Consider the following 16,632-nt stretch of genomic DNA (forward strand, 5'->3'; position numbering starts at 1 on the left):
TGCAGAGTCTGATTTGACAGTGTCTTCAAATAAAGGATATCTGTGACACAAATTCATAGAAATACTAAAGATAGAAAAGTGACAGAAAATTAATGTATTCACATTCCCTCCCTATTTCCTTAGCAAGAATTTCAGTTCAAAGACTTACCCTTTTTGCTCAAATTTCTGAAATAAAGCATTCTTGTTATACTGTCACTCCAGATTCCACCATATGTCAGTTATGTCTCAAAGTTCAATTAAAGTGACAAGTATGACACACATCAATAGTTTCGGAGTAAAAATGAAAAGTGAGTGAACTTCTAAATGAAATTTAATTATGAGATTATGGTAGAAATTATTCTAGAAAGAAGAGAAATACAGTAGCAAGCAATGGTTTATATTTTGGAATTTTCATCCCCAGAGACAGTTAACCAACCAAATCCACAGCAACATTTGATTAAGTCTGCATGTTGTTCTTGACCTCATTAATGGAGTCAGTTATGAATTTCCACATCAATTTGTATGCAAATGCAACCGAAGTAGGGATGCAGTTTCACGAATAATCTGCCCGGTTACTCTTTTTTTTTTTTTTTTCTCTTTCTTCCATCTTCATGTATATACTGATACTTATCGGTGCCCTTATTGAAGTGTTTTGACAACTGATGGTATATGTTAAACAAAAAAAGGAAGAGATGATTCTAGAGTTTGTTTCATGTAAGACTGTGTGGCAGTCTCACATTTTCTGAAGACTTTTACAACTGTGAATTACTTTACTCCTAAATTATTCTAATACATTTGAACATACAGGGAAGGGACTAACAGATAAGAACAGACAACAGCAAGGTTAAATCCCATCCATTCTGAGGAGAAAGAGACACTCACCACAAAATGGGATAAATTTGGATATTTAGTGCTATACTGAAAAAAGTATAACTATATACTGTAAGACCTTGTCTGTTTTAAAGATAATGGATGTGGGAGCAATCTGATTTCTTGATAAAAATTATTATTTAGAGGATTCACAGTTGTTTGCTTTCAATTAAATTTATTCAGTTAAATTAAGTCAATGAATAATAACTTGTGAAGTATCTATGATGTCATATTTTGTGAGGCATTATTAGAAATGTTTTGGGAACATTAGTTTTATTTGTCATTACACTAAGGTTGTATAGATGTCAGCTAGAAAGATAAATAAACCTAAAAGGGTGAAACTTAAGAGACTTAAAAGAGGAAAATCTGTAAGATTTATGATTGAGTTTGTGGAGATCTGAAAGGGAAAGCTAGTGTCAGCCATAACTGAAGAATTCCTCTAGAATATGGAAACAGTGATGAATCACAGAGCAGGGTAGGCACATTAAATAGACAGCTTGATGAAATGAACAGCCTTTACGAACATGACACTTGCATTTCAGGTTTCATCTCAGTCAGACGGACTGAGAGTATGTGATTTTCCTCTTTCTCCCCAAATCTTATTAAAAATGATAGTCAAAAAACAATGAAAACAATAAGGGTGAATGTGAATAAAGATGCTGTTATGGTGCTGCTGCTGTTAAGTCGCTTCAGTCGTGTCCGACTCTGTGCGACCCCCTAGACGGCAGCTCACCGGGCTCCCCCGTCCCTGGGATTCTCCAGGTAAGAACACTGGAGTGGGTTGCCATTTCCTTCTCCAATTATCCTAGTCTAGAAATGCTAAATCCTCACTTGTCATGGCCAAAATCAATAAATAACATCCACAGTTAATGAATTAATATGCAATGTCCTAAACATATCATATGGAGTTTTGAAAGTAAGCAACTTAATAACAGTTACAGATAATTGTAGAAACAAAGAAAGTTGCAGGTGTGGAAACAGGAGCAGTGGAATAATGCAACTGTTTGCTTTCCTTTATATATCCTTGAGTAGCACTGGGTTTATAACCCATGCATGTGTGTTACTTTAATAAAAAATAACACTGCTAAGGGAAAAATAAACTTGCACTATGCACTGAGAATTCCACACATTTCTAAATATTACATTTACCTTAAGATGATGATTATTAATCAGCTATTCAGACTTTGTTGCTTTATAATTAGGACAACCAAAGATGGAAAAGCTATGTACAGTCAGCAAAATAAGGACTGGGAGCCAACTGTGACTCAGATTGTGAATTCTTTATTGCCAAATTCAGATATAAATTGAAAAAGTAGGGAAAACCACTAGACCATTCAAATCATGGTGACCTAAATCAAATCCCTAACGATTATACAGTGGAAGTGAGAAATAGATTTCAGGGACTAGATCTGATAGACAGAGTGCCTGATGAACTATGGACAAGGTTCATGACATTGTACAGGAGACAGGACCAAAGACCATCTCCAAGAGGAAGAAATGCAAAAAAGCAAAATGGCTGTCTGCGGAGGCCTTACGAATAGCTGTGAAAAGAAGAGAAGCAAAAAACAAAGGAGAAAAGGAAAGATATATACATTTGAATGTAGCGTTCCAAAAAATAGCAAGGAGAGATAAGAAAGAAGACTAGAGATCTCTTCAAGAAAATTAGAGATACCAAGGGAACATTTCATGCAAAGATGGGTTCAATAAAGGACAGAAATGGTATGGACCTAACAGAAGCAGAAGATATTAAGAAGAGATGGCAAGAATACACAGAACTCTACAAAAAATATCTTCATGACCCAGATAATCACGATGGTGTGACCACTCACCTAGAGCCAGACATCCTGAAATGTGAAGTCAAGTGGGCCTTAGAAAACATCACAATGAACAGAGCTAGTGGAGGTGATGGAATTCCAGTTGAGCTATTTCAAATCCTATAAGATGATGCTGTGAAAGTGCTGCACTCAATATGCCAGCAAGTTTGGACAACTCAGCAGTGGCCACAGGATTGGAAAAGGTCAGTTTTCATTCCAATCCCAAAGAAAGGAAATGCCAAAGAATGCTCAAACTGCCACACAATTGCACTCATCTCACATGTTAGTAAAGTATGCTCAAAATTCTCTAAGCCAGGCTTCAACAATACATAAACCATGAACCTTCAGATGTACAAGCTGGTTTCAGAAATGGTAGAGGAACCAAAGATCAAATTGCCAACATCTACTGACCATTGAAAAAGCAAGAGAGTTCCAGAAAAACATCTATTTCTGCTTTATTGACTATGCCAAAGCCTTTGACTGTGTGGATCACAAAAAAATGTGGAAAATTCTGAAAGAGATGGGAATACCAGACCACCTGATCTGACTCTTGAGAAACCTACATGCAGGTCAGGAAGTAACAGTCACAACTGGACATGGAACAACAGACTGGTTCCAAATAGGAAAAGGAGTACACCATGGCTGTATACTGTCACCCTGCTTATTTAACTTCTACACAGAGTACATCATGAGAAATGCTGGGCTGGAAGAAGCACAAGCTGGAATCAAGATTGTCAGGAGAAATATCAATAACCTCAGATATGCAGATAACAACACCCTTATAGCAGGAAATGAAGAAAAACTAAAGTTCCACTTGATTAAAGTGAGAGAGGAGAGTGAAAAACTTGGTTTAAGACTCAACATTCAGAAAACTAAGATCATGGCATCTGGTCCCATCACTACATTCAAATAGATTGGAAAGAGTGATGTTGAAGCTGAAACTCCAATACTTTGGCCACCTGATGTGTAGAGCTGACTCATTGAAAAGACCCTGATGCTTGGAAAGATTGAAGGGGGAGAAGAAGGGGACAACAGAGGATGATAGGTTTGGATGGCATCATCGACTCAATGGGCATGAGTTTGAGTAAACTTTGGGAGCTGGTGATGGACAACGGGCTGGCGTGCTGCAATCCATGGGGTAGCAAAGTGTTGGACACAACTGAGCGACTGAATGAACTGAACTGGTCTCTCTTGTAATAGCAGTTGTTGAAACATTTTTATAAAACTTTAAACTATTTTTTAATTTTTATTTAAATTGAATATAAACAGTTGATTCTTACTGCTGATAAAGCTTGTGGCTCAGAAAATCTCAGTTGCTTGCCAATGTGGAGTTCTTTTATATACAGCAGAATATAATGCAGGTCCATATAGCAGAAAATGTGACATATAATTTACCAAAGAATATTATATATAGCATGGATGTACATAACATATATATGCATATACATGTTTTATATAACATACTAAAAGTATGGTATATAGTATACATCTATATACCACATACTGTGCAGAATTGATCCTTTTCTGCATTGGCTAGAGTTTGCAGTTAGCATGAAGATTTTAAAAGCCTCTATTATTTGGCATAGTAATTCAGTATGAGATCATCAAAAACCCTCTCAATACCTTTGAAAAATGAGGGAATGTGTAGCTCACTCTTTTTAAAGTGTACTGAAGAATAAGTGTTCTCATTTAAATCCACTTTATATTAACCTGTCAATCCCTGCAGATTCACAGAAAACCTCTACCAGGCATGAGATTGAAAACTGATGCATGCTATTAGAAAAACTCAATGGCAACACATCCCTTTAAAAGACAAAATGCTCAGTCTTTTTTTTTTTAAATTAATGGCAAGTTAGTTCTTTACCACTAGCACCACCTGAGAATTCCCCAAAACTTCATTGAGATATAATTTATTAATTTCAACTGTAAAGTTCAGTGATTTTTATTACATTAACAGGATTGTTCACACATCACAGAAATCATTTTCAAAACATTTCCTGCTTTGCAAAAAAGAAACCTTTATTCATTTACAGTGACTCCTTATCCCTGCCTCTAGCCTCACATCATGACAGACCTACCTTCTGTCTCTGCATGTTTTATATCAATTCTTCATGAATAATTTGTGACTGGAATTATGTTTTCAGTTAAATACAAGTTTGGATATTTGTTCAGAGTGTTTTGATTCAATCATTTAATGTCCTAATTTTGCTTAGTACAATTTCAAAAGTCAGAGTATCAAACTCATGAATACTTTGAAAAGTCATAATGAAACTGTTTGACTTTGGGCTGCTTCTTTTATTCACCCCCATTTAATAAACCTCTGATCAGAACTGGCTACATAACTGGCTAATCATCCTTATAATTATATGGATTAATCAGATAAAATCCATAAATTTATAGCACAGTCTAGAAAATGCTAGCTCCTTATCAGATTTTCCTCACACTGGAAACTCAGGTTCAGGATTAGATTTTTAAGTGTTTGCAATGTAGTACATGTAGGCTTATTCTGAGCACATATCCAAGTGATTTGCATGTGTTCATTGAACTACAGGTACATTGATAATATTTCCCTGAACTGGAAGGTTAGCCTGATTGAGACTACATTTTTATGAACAGTAATGTAAATTTCCAGTGAAGGATAAATAAGTTCTGAAAATTATTAGCAACAATTGTTATTTTAGAATTTATTCAAATCCCATGAGAATAGTTTGGATTAAGATCAAACACTATGATTTTGGCGAATATGAAACAATGTAGAAATTTTCCTTTTGAAAATTATGCCTTGGTTGGATGATAGCTTTGGATGAATGAGTCCATTAGCCTAGCATCTTTCAATCCACAGCAGGAATAGAAGGAAAGGTTTGTCATCCTTAAAGCTGAAATCTTGTCAGCACCACTGTAGATTTATGTGGTGATGTTCTAATCCCTTATGATTATCTGTCCTGTTATTCCCTATTACTGCTTCCTCAAGGAGGTTGTTTTTGTGTGTACTCATCCTGTCACGCTCAGCTGAAGTATAATTGACTGGAAGACCATCTACACTTATGGTGCATTCATACACAAATGAATGGATGCTGGAAAAGTTGTGCATCCATTAAGCAGAGCATTAGTTTTGATGTTATTCATTTATCTATCAAATACACCTAGACATATGAGTTTTCCGAAAGCTTGTGTACTGAGAAATGGTGCTTTGCTTTTAGGTAGGGAAAATGAAAGATATTGCTACTGTCAATGAATTTAAAGGCTTTTATGCAAAAGTCTGAAAAATGAGAACTCATGTCATTCTTCCATTGTCTGTTTTGTGGTGATTCAAAGTGGAATCTTTCAGCAAGCTGTTTTCATGTTATGATCAGAAGAGAAAACACACACATGAACACTCACACAGATTTATTTTGAGTTGCCTTTATCTCTAAAGAGAAGTACGCAGAAATTTAAGTTGTGGGTGACTTACATATCTCTAATTTCATGTAGTTCCTTTGAAAAAAAAATACAACACAATAAGTAGTTGATTAAAAATACCGTTTTTTCATTAGTAAAAATGGACTACATTTCATATCCTGTGGCATAAGAAGATAGGAAGGGTGTCAGTTGACACAGTGGTCAGTAGTATGATCAATTTTCTGCAGAAATACAGGATATTATATTAAATTATAGCAGGGACATTAACACTGGTTGAGAAGACTTGGAGAATCTTTGGGGACGTGGCAGATATGTCTAACTTGGAAAGGTGAGAGAAAGAACCAAAAAGTAAAAAAGAATTTTCAGACATTAGAAATAACAAGTGTGAACACTTCAAGGGAGAGAAAAACAAAGCACTTTTGAAGAAAACATCCTGAATTACTGGAACATAAAGAACAAGAAAATGTTATCTGATCTAGATCATGTAAAGCCCTTCAGACTTCATTAATAGTTTAACCTTTAAGGAAAAAGGGTTAGCCATCAATGGATTTTAAGCATCAGAATGAAAAAATTGGATGTGGATTATTTAAAAGGACAATTTTGGCTGTCATTTGGAAAAGACATTGGAATAAGAGAAGAACTTACAACTATTGTAATGGTCCGGACTAAGGAAAGCTGATTAGTACTGGTTGGTTGGAAGGGGGATATAGAGAGGTGGAAAATTGAACAGTTGTGAGATATTCAGAGGAGGAGTATAGAAACCAAGGAGTTTCTTAGGTGTTTTCATATGCATTCTCATTGAAATCCCAAGTTATTGTAAGAGAGATGTCATATCATTTAAGATCTGTAAAAATGGAAGCTTAAACTGAAAAACAGAAGCCCAGAGTATTAGCAATGTATCAGACCTTGTATTAAAATTCTTCTGTATGAATTGAAAATCAACCAAATGACAAATAATGGTTCTTTTTTTGCATATAACCTTTAAATTAAATGCATAACATTTTAATAAACTATTTTTTAGTATCGTATCCTTGTTACTAGAAACATGCTAATTCTTAGTACTGACACTGTTTTGAAAACCTCATTGTTTCCTTCTTTGTTTTCAAAGTGTCACTGACAATTTGAAATTGTAGGTAATACAGATATTCTCCTGACTTTCCTATTCCTAATCTATGATTGTACTTTTTTCATAATATTTTTGCTTTATTTTTTTTTCTTTTTAACTTTTCAAGCTTGAATATCTATAGCATGTATATATCAGCAGTCTAGATATTTTGGCATACTTTATTTATATTTATGTATAATATACTCACTCAGTCATGTCTGACTGCTTGTAACCCCATGGACTATTCTCCAGGCCAGAAAACTAGAGTAGGTAGCCTATCCCTTCTCCAGGGGATCTTCTTGACCCAGGAATTTAACCAGGTCTCCTGTATTGCAATCCAATATCCTTGCCTGGAAAATCCCATGGATGGAGGAGCCTGGAAGGCTGCAGTCCATGGGGTCGCTGAGGGTCAGACACGACTGAACGACTTCATTTTCACTTTCATGCATTGGAGAAGGAAATGGCAACCTACTCCAGTGTTCTTGCCTGGAGAATCCCAGGGACAGGGGAGCCTGGTGGGCTGCCATCTCTGGGGTTGCCCAGAGTCGGACACGACTGAAGCGACTTAGCTCCAGCAGCAGCAGCCTGCATTGCAGGAGGATTCACCAGCTGAGATACCAGGGAAGCCCTATATACAATATTTATTTATCTATCTATCCATCCATTCTTCCTTCTTCCCCTCCTTCCTTCCTTCCTTCCCTCCCTCACTATGGCTCAGATGGTAAAGAATCTACCTGCAATGCAGGAGACCAGGGTTCAGTCCCTAAGTTGAGAAGATCCCCTGGAGATGGGAATGGCCACCTACTCCATTACACATGCCTGGAGAATTCTATGGACAGAGGAGCCTATCGCAAAGAGTGGGGCTCAGCTGAGCAACGAACACTTTTCTTTATTTTAAAAGATGATCTAGTCTTGCCAGTACTAAAACAAATTCAAATGAGTTTTAAACTTAAAAACATAAGACATATTAAAGATAGTCCCTAAAAAACAGATAAACTATATTGCCAGATAATTACAGTTGGAGTCACAACCCTACCTTCTTTTGTGTCTGTTATTCAGTAAGTTATGCATCTACCTGACCTCGGACGCAGGGTGTCTCCTCTCGGCCGCCCCTGACATCGGACACAGGGTAGCTCCTCAGGGGCAGACAGGAGAAGCCACCTCGAGCCCGAGGCCAGGGGCAGTGACCCTGAGGAGCCACCCCCAGCCCAAGGCTAGGGACTGCAGCTGGAAGGAGCAACCCAAGGAGTGGTGGCTGCTCAGGCACAGGAGGGCCTAGAGGAGCTATCCCACGTTGAAGGTCAGGAACGGTGGCGGTAAGGAGATACCCCTCATCCAAGGTAAGGAACAGTGGCTGTGCTTGGCTGGAGCAGCCATGAAGAGATACCACCACGTCAAGGTAAGAGAAATCCAAGTAAGATGGTAGGTGTTGCAAGAGGGCATCAGAGGGCAGACACACTGAAACTATAATCACAGAAAACTAGTCAATCTAATCACCCTAGGACCAAAGCCTTGTCTAACTCAATGAAACCAAGCCATGCCTGCGAGGCAACCCAAGATGGGCGGGTCATGGTGGAGAGGTCTGACAGAACATGGTCCCCTGGAGAAGGGACTGGCAAGCCACTTCAGTATTCTTGCCTTGAGAACCCAATGAACAGTATGAAAAGGCAAAATGATAGGATACCAAAAGAGGAACTCCCCAGGTCATTAGGTGCCCAATATGCTACTGAAGATCAAAGGAGAAATAACTACAGAAAGAATGAAGGGATGGAGCCAAAGCAAAAACAATACCCAGCTGTGGATGTGACTGGTGATAGAAGCAAGATCCGATGCTATAAAGAGCAATATTGGAATGTCAGGTCCATGAATCAAGGCAAATTGGAACTGGTCAAACAAGAGATGGCAAGGGTAAACGTCGACATTCTAGGAATCAGTGAACTAAAATGGACTGGAATGGGTGAATTTAACTCAGATGACCATTATATCTACTACCGCGGGCAGGAATCCCTCAGAAGAAATGGAATAGCCATCATGGTCAACAAAAGAGTCCAAAATGCAGTACTTGGATACAATCACAAAAATGACAGAATGATCTCTGTTCGTCTCCAAGGCAAACCATTCAATATCACAGTAATCCAAGTCTATGCCCCAGCCAGTAACACTGAAGAAGCTGAAGTTGAACGGTTTTATGAAGACCTACAAGACCTTTTAGAACTAACACCCAAAAAAGATGTCCTTTTCATTATAGGGGACTGGAATGCAAAAGTAGGAAGTCAAGAAACACCTGGAGTAACAGGCAAATTTGGCCTTGGAATACAGAATGAAGCAGGGCAAAGACTAATAGAGTTTTGCCTAGATAATACACTGGTCATAGCAAACACCCTCTTCCAACAACACAAGACAAGACTCTACACATGGACATCACCAGATGGTCAACACCAAAATCAGATTGATTATATTCTTTGCAGCCAAAGATGGAGAAGCTCTATACAGTCAACAAAAACAAGACCAGGAGCTGACTGTGGCTCAGATCATGAACTCCTTATTGCCAAATTCAGACTCAAATTGAAGAAAGTAGGGAAAACCACTAGACCATTCAGGTATGACCTAAATCAAATCCCTTATGATTATACAGTGGAAGTGAGAAATAGATTTAAGGGCCTAGATCTGATAGATAGAGTGCATGATGAACTATGGAATGAGATTTGTGACATTGTACAGGAGCCAGGGATCAAGACCATCCCCATGGAAAAGAAATGCAAAAAAGCAAAATGGCTGTCTGGGGAGACTTTACAAATAGCTGTGAAAAGAAGAGAAGCAAAAAGCAAAGGAGAAAAGGAAAGATATAAGCATCTGAATGCAGAGTTCCAAAGAATAGCAAGAAGAGATAAGAAAGCCTTCCTCAGGAACCAATGCAAAGAAATAGAGGAAAAGAACAGAATGGGAAAGACTAGAGACTCTTCAAGAAAATTAGAGATATCAAGGGAAAGTTTCATGCAAAGATGGGCTCAATAAAGGACAGAAATGGTATGGACCTAACAGAAGCAGAAGATATTAAGAAGAGGTGGCAAGAATACACAGAAGAACTGTACAAAAAGGATGTTCATGACCCAGATAATCACGATGGTGTGATCACTCATTTAGAACCAGACATCTTGGAATGTGAAGTCAAGTGGGCCTTAGGAAGCATCACTACGAACAAAGCTAGTGGAGGTGATGGAATTCCAGTAGAGCTATTTCAAATCCTGAAAGATGATGCCGTCAAAGTGCTGCACTCAATATGCCAGCAAATTTGGAAAACTCAGCAATAGCGACAGGACTGGAAAAGGTGAGTTTTCATTCCAGTCCCAAAGAAAGGCAATGCCAAACAATGCTCAAACTACCGCACAATTGCACTCATCTCACACACTAGTAAAGTAATGCTCAAAATTCTCCAAGCTAGGCTTCAGCAATACGTGAACCGTGAACTCCCTGATGTTCAAGCTGGTTTTAGAAAAGGCAGAGGAACCAGAGATCAAATTGCCAACATCCTCTGGATCATGGAAAAAGCAAGAGAGTTCCAGAAAAACATCTATTTCTGCTTTATTGACTATGTCAAAGCCTTTGATTGTGTGGATCACAATAAACTGTGGAAAATTCTGAAAGAGATGGGAATACCAGACCACCTAACCTTCCTCTTGAGAAATCTGTATGGAAGCCAGGAAGCAACAGTTAGAACTGGACATGGAACAACAGACTAGTTCCAAATAGGAAAAGGAGTACATCAAGGCTGTATATTGTCACCCTGCTTGTTTAATTTCTATGCAGATTACATCATGATAAACGCTGGGCTGGAAGAAACACAAGCTGGAATCAAGATTGCTGGGAGAAATCTCAATAACCTCAGATATGCAGATGACACCACCCTTGTGGCAGAAAGTGAAGAGGAATGATGAAAGTAAAAGAGGAGAGAGAAAAAGTTGACCTAAAGCTCAACATTCAGAAAACAAAGATCATGGCATCCGGTCCCATCACTTCATGGGAAATAGATGGGGAAACAGTGAACACAGTGTCAGACTTTGTTTTGGAGGGCTCCAGAATCACTGCAGATGGTGACTGCAGGCATGAAATTAAAAGATGCTTACTCCTTGGAAGGAAAGCTATGATCAACCTACATAGCATATTCAAAAGCAGAGACATTACTTTGCCAACAAAGGTCTGTCTAGTCAAGGCTATGGTTTTTCTAGTGGTCATGTATGCATATGAGAGTTGGACTGTGAAGAAAGCTGAGTGTTGAAGAATTGATGCTTTTGAACTGTGGTGTTGGAGAAGACTCTTGAGAGTCCCTTGGACTGCAAGGAGATCCACCCAGTCCATTCTAAAGGAGATCAGTCCTGGGTGTTCTTTGGAAGGATTGGTGCTAAAGCTGAAACTCCAGTACTCTGGCCACCTCATGAGAAGAGTTGACTCATTAGAAAAGACTCTGATACTGGAGCGGATTGGGGGCAGGAGGAGAAGGGGACGACAGAGGATGAGATGGCTGGATGAGATCACTGACTCGATGGATGTGAGTTTGAGTGATCTCTGGGATTTGGTGATGGACAGGGAAGCCTGGTGTGCTGTGATTCATGGGGTTGCAAAGAGTTGACCATGACTGAGCTACTGAACTGAACTGAATTGAACTACCTTCTTAAAATCCTTTACATGTAAAGGAGACTGGGATAGGTGGGCAGTGGCATTTTGCAGAATCCAGCAAGACTCGCCTACAGAGTCTGAAGATGCTTTGTTCCTTGCCAGGCCCAAGGGAACCTTTCCTAGCGAGGAGAGGGAAAGAAAGAGAGTCTCTTAATGAGATGTGAAAAAAGGAGTTATGATTTAGTCCAGCATATAAATCTTAAAAACATGTAATGTTAGGCAACTACCTAATTAGCTTCCTATGATTTCTATACCTGCTGACCCCTACTGAAGTCCCTGTCCTTTTATATATTTCAAATACAAGTTGTTTATTATATACAAAGTTTAAAAATATTGTCTCTCAATCTGTGACTTGTCTTTCATTCTAGTAAGAATATCTTTTACAGAGCCAATTGTTAAAATTTTCATAAAGTCTAATTTAGCATTTTCTTTTATATTTCATGCTCTTTGTGTACCATTTCATTTCTTTCAACTGCAAATGTCATTCCACTCAATATTGCCTCAAAGTTCATTGATACTCTCTTCACTTTGTTCAGTCACTTTTCACGGGGTGACACTTAGAATAGTTCCACTTATTAATTCCTCAAATTCATTATTATTCTTTTCAATTCTTTAGCTAAAACTTGAGCAGATCTCTCCATAGAACTCCAGAAATCTCTCAGGCATTTTGTCTGAGAAATTCTAACCTCTTTGCATTCCCCAAACACTCCACTTTGTCTCTGCAATATATATAGATCAGTGGCCTCTGGATTATCCATCTCTGCACTGTGGCTGCTTTCTGAAGAAGTCCTAGCATTAATCTTGTTTACTTCTTTTTCTCACATATTACTTTCTTGGGTTAGCTAGCCCAATGACTGACAACTCATTTCATGTATCTTGTTGAGTTGTCTAATATTTTAAAGCCAAAGGATATGTCAGATTCCTATTATTACATAATGGAAGAAGTGGAATTCCTAGGAACTTTCTTAATGTGGCCAGATATCGTGCTAGTCTTCTTCCTTTCTCACTAACCAATTACTGTTTTTCTTTAACTTTTAAATTATTTGATTGTTTTCATATAGCCATGGGCAAAGTACCACTAATTCAACTTTGTATATTAATTTTGCATCAGTGAATGATGTTCTAGTTATTTATTTTTATCTTTTATTTCAGTAAGTTAAAAAATTATTTATTTTTATTAACAGTTTTAAATAATTTTATTTTGATAGTTTTTTTTCTAATAGTTTTATTTTGACTATGTATAGTCCTTTTTTTGATCACTTAATTAAAAAAATTCTATTTGAGAAATATTTTAAAGTATTTTATTTATTTCATCATACTGTCATAAATTTAAACACTTGTTATAATTTCTTTGTTATGTAATGGCTAACAGATTTGACAGAATTTACAAATGGAGAAAATAAACATGGTATTTTGGGGAATTATTTTAAATATATATCTTTTTTTCTGATTGTAGTTGTACATGTGACAGTGTAAATACTGCTTAAATTACTATTTATACATAAAATATTGTGGTGACAATGGTGACAGAAAGAGTGATCAGAGTCAATATAACAATTATTCCTTTGTGCTTAAAGAACTTCAAAATTTCTTCCTGTTGACATGTAATCCAACATATATATTACCTTAATTTATTCAAAGGAGTAGAAACTAAATTAACTGTCCTAGAAATTACTGCCTGGGTTGATGCCAACTGTCCCTTTAACAGTATTTATTCCTGATATGGAGAGAAGAATATAAAGATTATCTCAAGAAAATAAGAGAATAAATTTTTATTTTTTTCATATTTTATTTACCTCCTATAAGAAGTTATTTTATCTATTTAAATCTTATTCTATATGCAGTGTATATTAACATTCTTTGCACTGTATTAGTCTATACCCAAGGCAATAAGGCAGATTTTTTAAAATCATGGTTTCTTTGGATTCTGTACTCACAGAGCAGAAAAAAATAAGGATAATAATGTATTGATACTTCTATGAGGTGAAGACTCAATAAAAAGTTCCATATATTTCGTAAATGAATTCATTCTGTTAGTATGTATTATGAACCTACTGTGTACCAGATACAGTAGTAAACAGAAGAGAAACAGTAAGCATCTTTTCTAAAAAGCTTAAATTCTGGTTGAAAAAGTGGTCAAAAATAGTACATATAAGTAATATAATATACTAGAATATAAATTTTATTTGCCACCATTAATGTAAGAGACTTTCTACAGTTCAGTTCAGTTCAGTTCAGTCACTCAGTCATGTCTGACTGTTCGTGACCCCATGAATCACAGCACACCAGGCCTCCCTGTCCATCACCAAATCCCGGAGTTTACCCAAACTCATGTCCATCGAGTCGGTGATGCCATTCAGCCATCTCATCCTCTGTCGTCCCCTTCTCCTCCTGCCCTCAATCCCTCCCAGCATCAGAGTCTTTTCTAATGAGTCAGTTCTTCACAAGAGGCGGCCAAAGTACTGGAGTTTCAGCTTCAGCATCAGTCCTTCCAATGTACACCCAGGACTGATCTCCTTTAGAATGGACTGTGTGGATCTCCTTTCAGTCCAAGGGACTCTCAAGAGCCTTCTCCAACACCACAGTTCAAAAGCATCAATTTTTCAGCGCTCAACTTTCTTCATAGTCCAGCTCTCACATCCATACATGACCACTGGAGAACCAAAGCCTTGACTAGACGGACCTTAGTCGGCAAAGTAATGTCTCTGCTTTTCAATATGCTATTTAGATTGGTCATAACTTTCCTTCCAAGGAGTAAGTGTCTTTTAATTTCATGGCTGCAGTCACCATTTGCAGTGATTTTGCTCCCCCCACCCAAATAAAGTCTGACATTGTTTCCACTATTTCCCCATCTATTTGCCATGAAGTGATGGGAACAGATGCCATGATCTTTGTTTTCTGAATGTTGAGCTTTAAGCCAACTTTTTCACTCTCCTCTTTCACTCTCTTCAAGAGGCTTTGTAGTTCCTCTTCACTTTCTGCCTTAAGGGTGGTGTCATCTGCATATCTGAGATTATTGATATTTCTCCCGGCAATCTTGATTCCAGCTTGTGTTTCTTCCAGTCCAGCGTTTCTCATGATGTACTCTGCATAGAAGTTAAATATGCAGGGTGACAGTATACAGCCTTGATGTACTCCTTTTCCTATTTGGAACCAGTCTGTTCTTCCATGTCCAGTTCTAACTGCTGCTTCCTGACCTGCATCGGTTTCTCAAGAGGCAGGTCAGGTAGTCTGATATTCCCATCTCTTTCAGAATTTTCCACAGCTGATTGTGATCTACACAGTCAAAGGCTTTGACATAGTCAATAAAGCAGAAATAGATGTTTTTCTGGAACTTTCTTGCTTTTTCGATGATCCAGAGGATGTTGGCAATTTGATCTCTGGTTCCTCTGCCTTTTCTAAAACCAGCTTGAACATCTGGAAGTTCATGGTTCACATACTGCTGAATCCTGGCTTGGAGAATTTTGAGTGTTACTTTACTAGCATGTGAGATGAATGCAATTGTGTGGTAGTTTGAGGATTGTTTGGCATTTCCTTTCTTTGGGATTGGAATGAAAACTGACCTTTCCCAGTCGTGTGGCCACTGCTGAGTTTTCCAAATTTGCTGGCATATTGAGTGCAGCACTTTCACAGCATCATCCTCAGGATTTGAAATAGCTCAACTGAATTCCTTCACCTCCACTAGCTTTGTTCATAGTGATGCCTTCTAAGGCCTACTTGACTTCATATTCCAGGATGTCTGGCTCTAGGTGAGTAATCATACAATCGTGATTATCTTGGTCGTGAAGCTCTTTTTTGTACAGTTCTTCTATGTATTCTTGCCACCTCTCCTTAATATCTTCTGCTGTGTTAGGTCCATACAACTTCTGTCCTTTATTGAGCCCATCTTTGCATGAAATGTTCCCTTGGTGTCTCTAATTTTCTTGAAGAGATCTCTAGTCTTTCCCATTCTGTTGTTTTCCTCTATTTCTTTTCATTGGTTCCTGAGGAAGGCTTTCTTATCTCTTCTTGCTTATTCTTTGAAAGTCTGCATTCAGATGCTTATATCTTTCCCTTTTTCCTTTGCTTTTTGCTTCTCTTCTTTTTATAGCTAGTTGTAAAGTCTTCCCCAGACAGCCATTTTGCTTTTTTGCATTTCTTTTCCATGGGGATGGTCTTGATTCCTGTCTCATATACAATGTCACAAACCTCATTCCATAGTTCATCAGGCACTCTATCTATCAGATCTAGGCCCTTAAATCTATTTCTCACTTCCGCTGTACAATCATAAGTGATTTGATTTAGGTCATACCTGAATGGTCTAGTGGTTTTCCCTACTTTCTTCAATTTGAGTCTGAATTTGGCAATAAGGAGTTCATGATCTGAGCCACAGTCAGCTCCTGGTCTTGTTTTTGTTTACTGTATAGAGCTTCTCCATCTTTGGCTGCAAAGATTATAATCAATCTGATTTTGGTGTTGACCATCTGTTAATGTCCATATGTAGAGTCTTCTCTTGTGTTGTTGGAAGAGAGTTTTTGCTATGACCAGTGCATTCTCTTCGTAAAATTCTATTAGCCTTTGCCCTGCTTCATTCTGTATTCAAAGGCCAAATTTGCCTGTTACTCCAGGTGTTTCTTGACTTCCTACTTTTGCATTCCCCTATAATGAAAACGACATCTTTTTTGGGTGTTAGTTCTCAAAGGTCTTGTAGGTCTTCATAGATCCGTTCAACTTCAGCTTCTTCAGTGTTACTGGTTGGAGCATAGACTTGGATTACTGTGATATTGAATGGTTTGCCTTGGAAATGAACAG

The sequence above is a fragment of the Capricornis sumatraensis genome, chromosome 7, assembly GCF_032405125.1.
Source record: "Capricornis sumatraensis isolate serow.1 chromosome 7, serow.2, whole genome shotgun sequence".
Taxonomy (NCBI): Eukaryota; Metazoa; Chordata; class Mammalia; order Artiodactyla; family Bovidae; genus Capricornis; species Capricornis sumatraensis.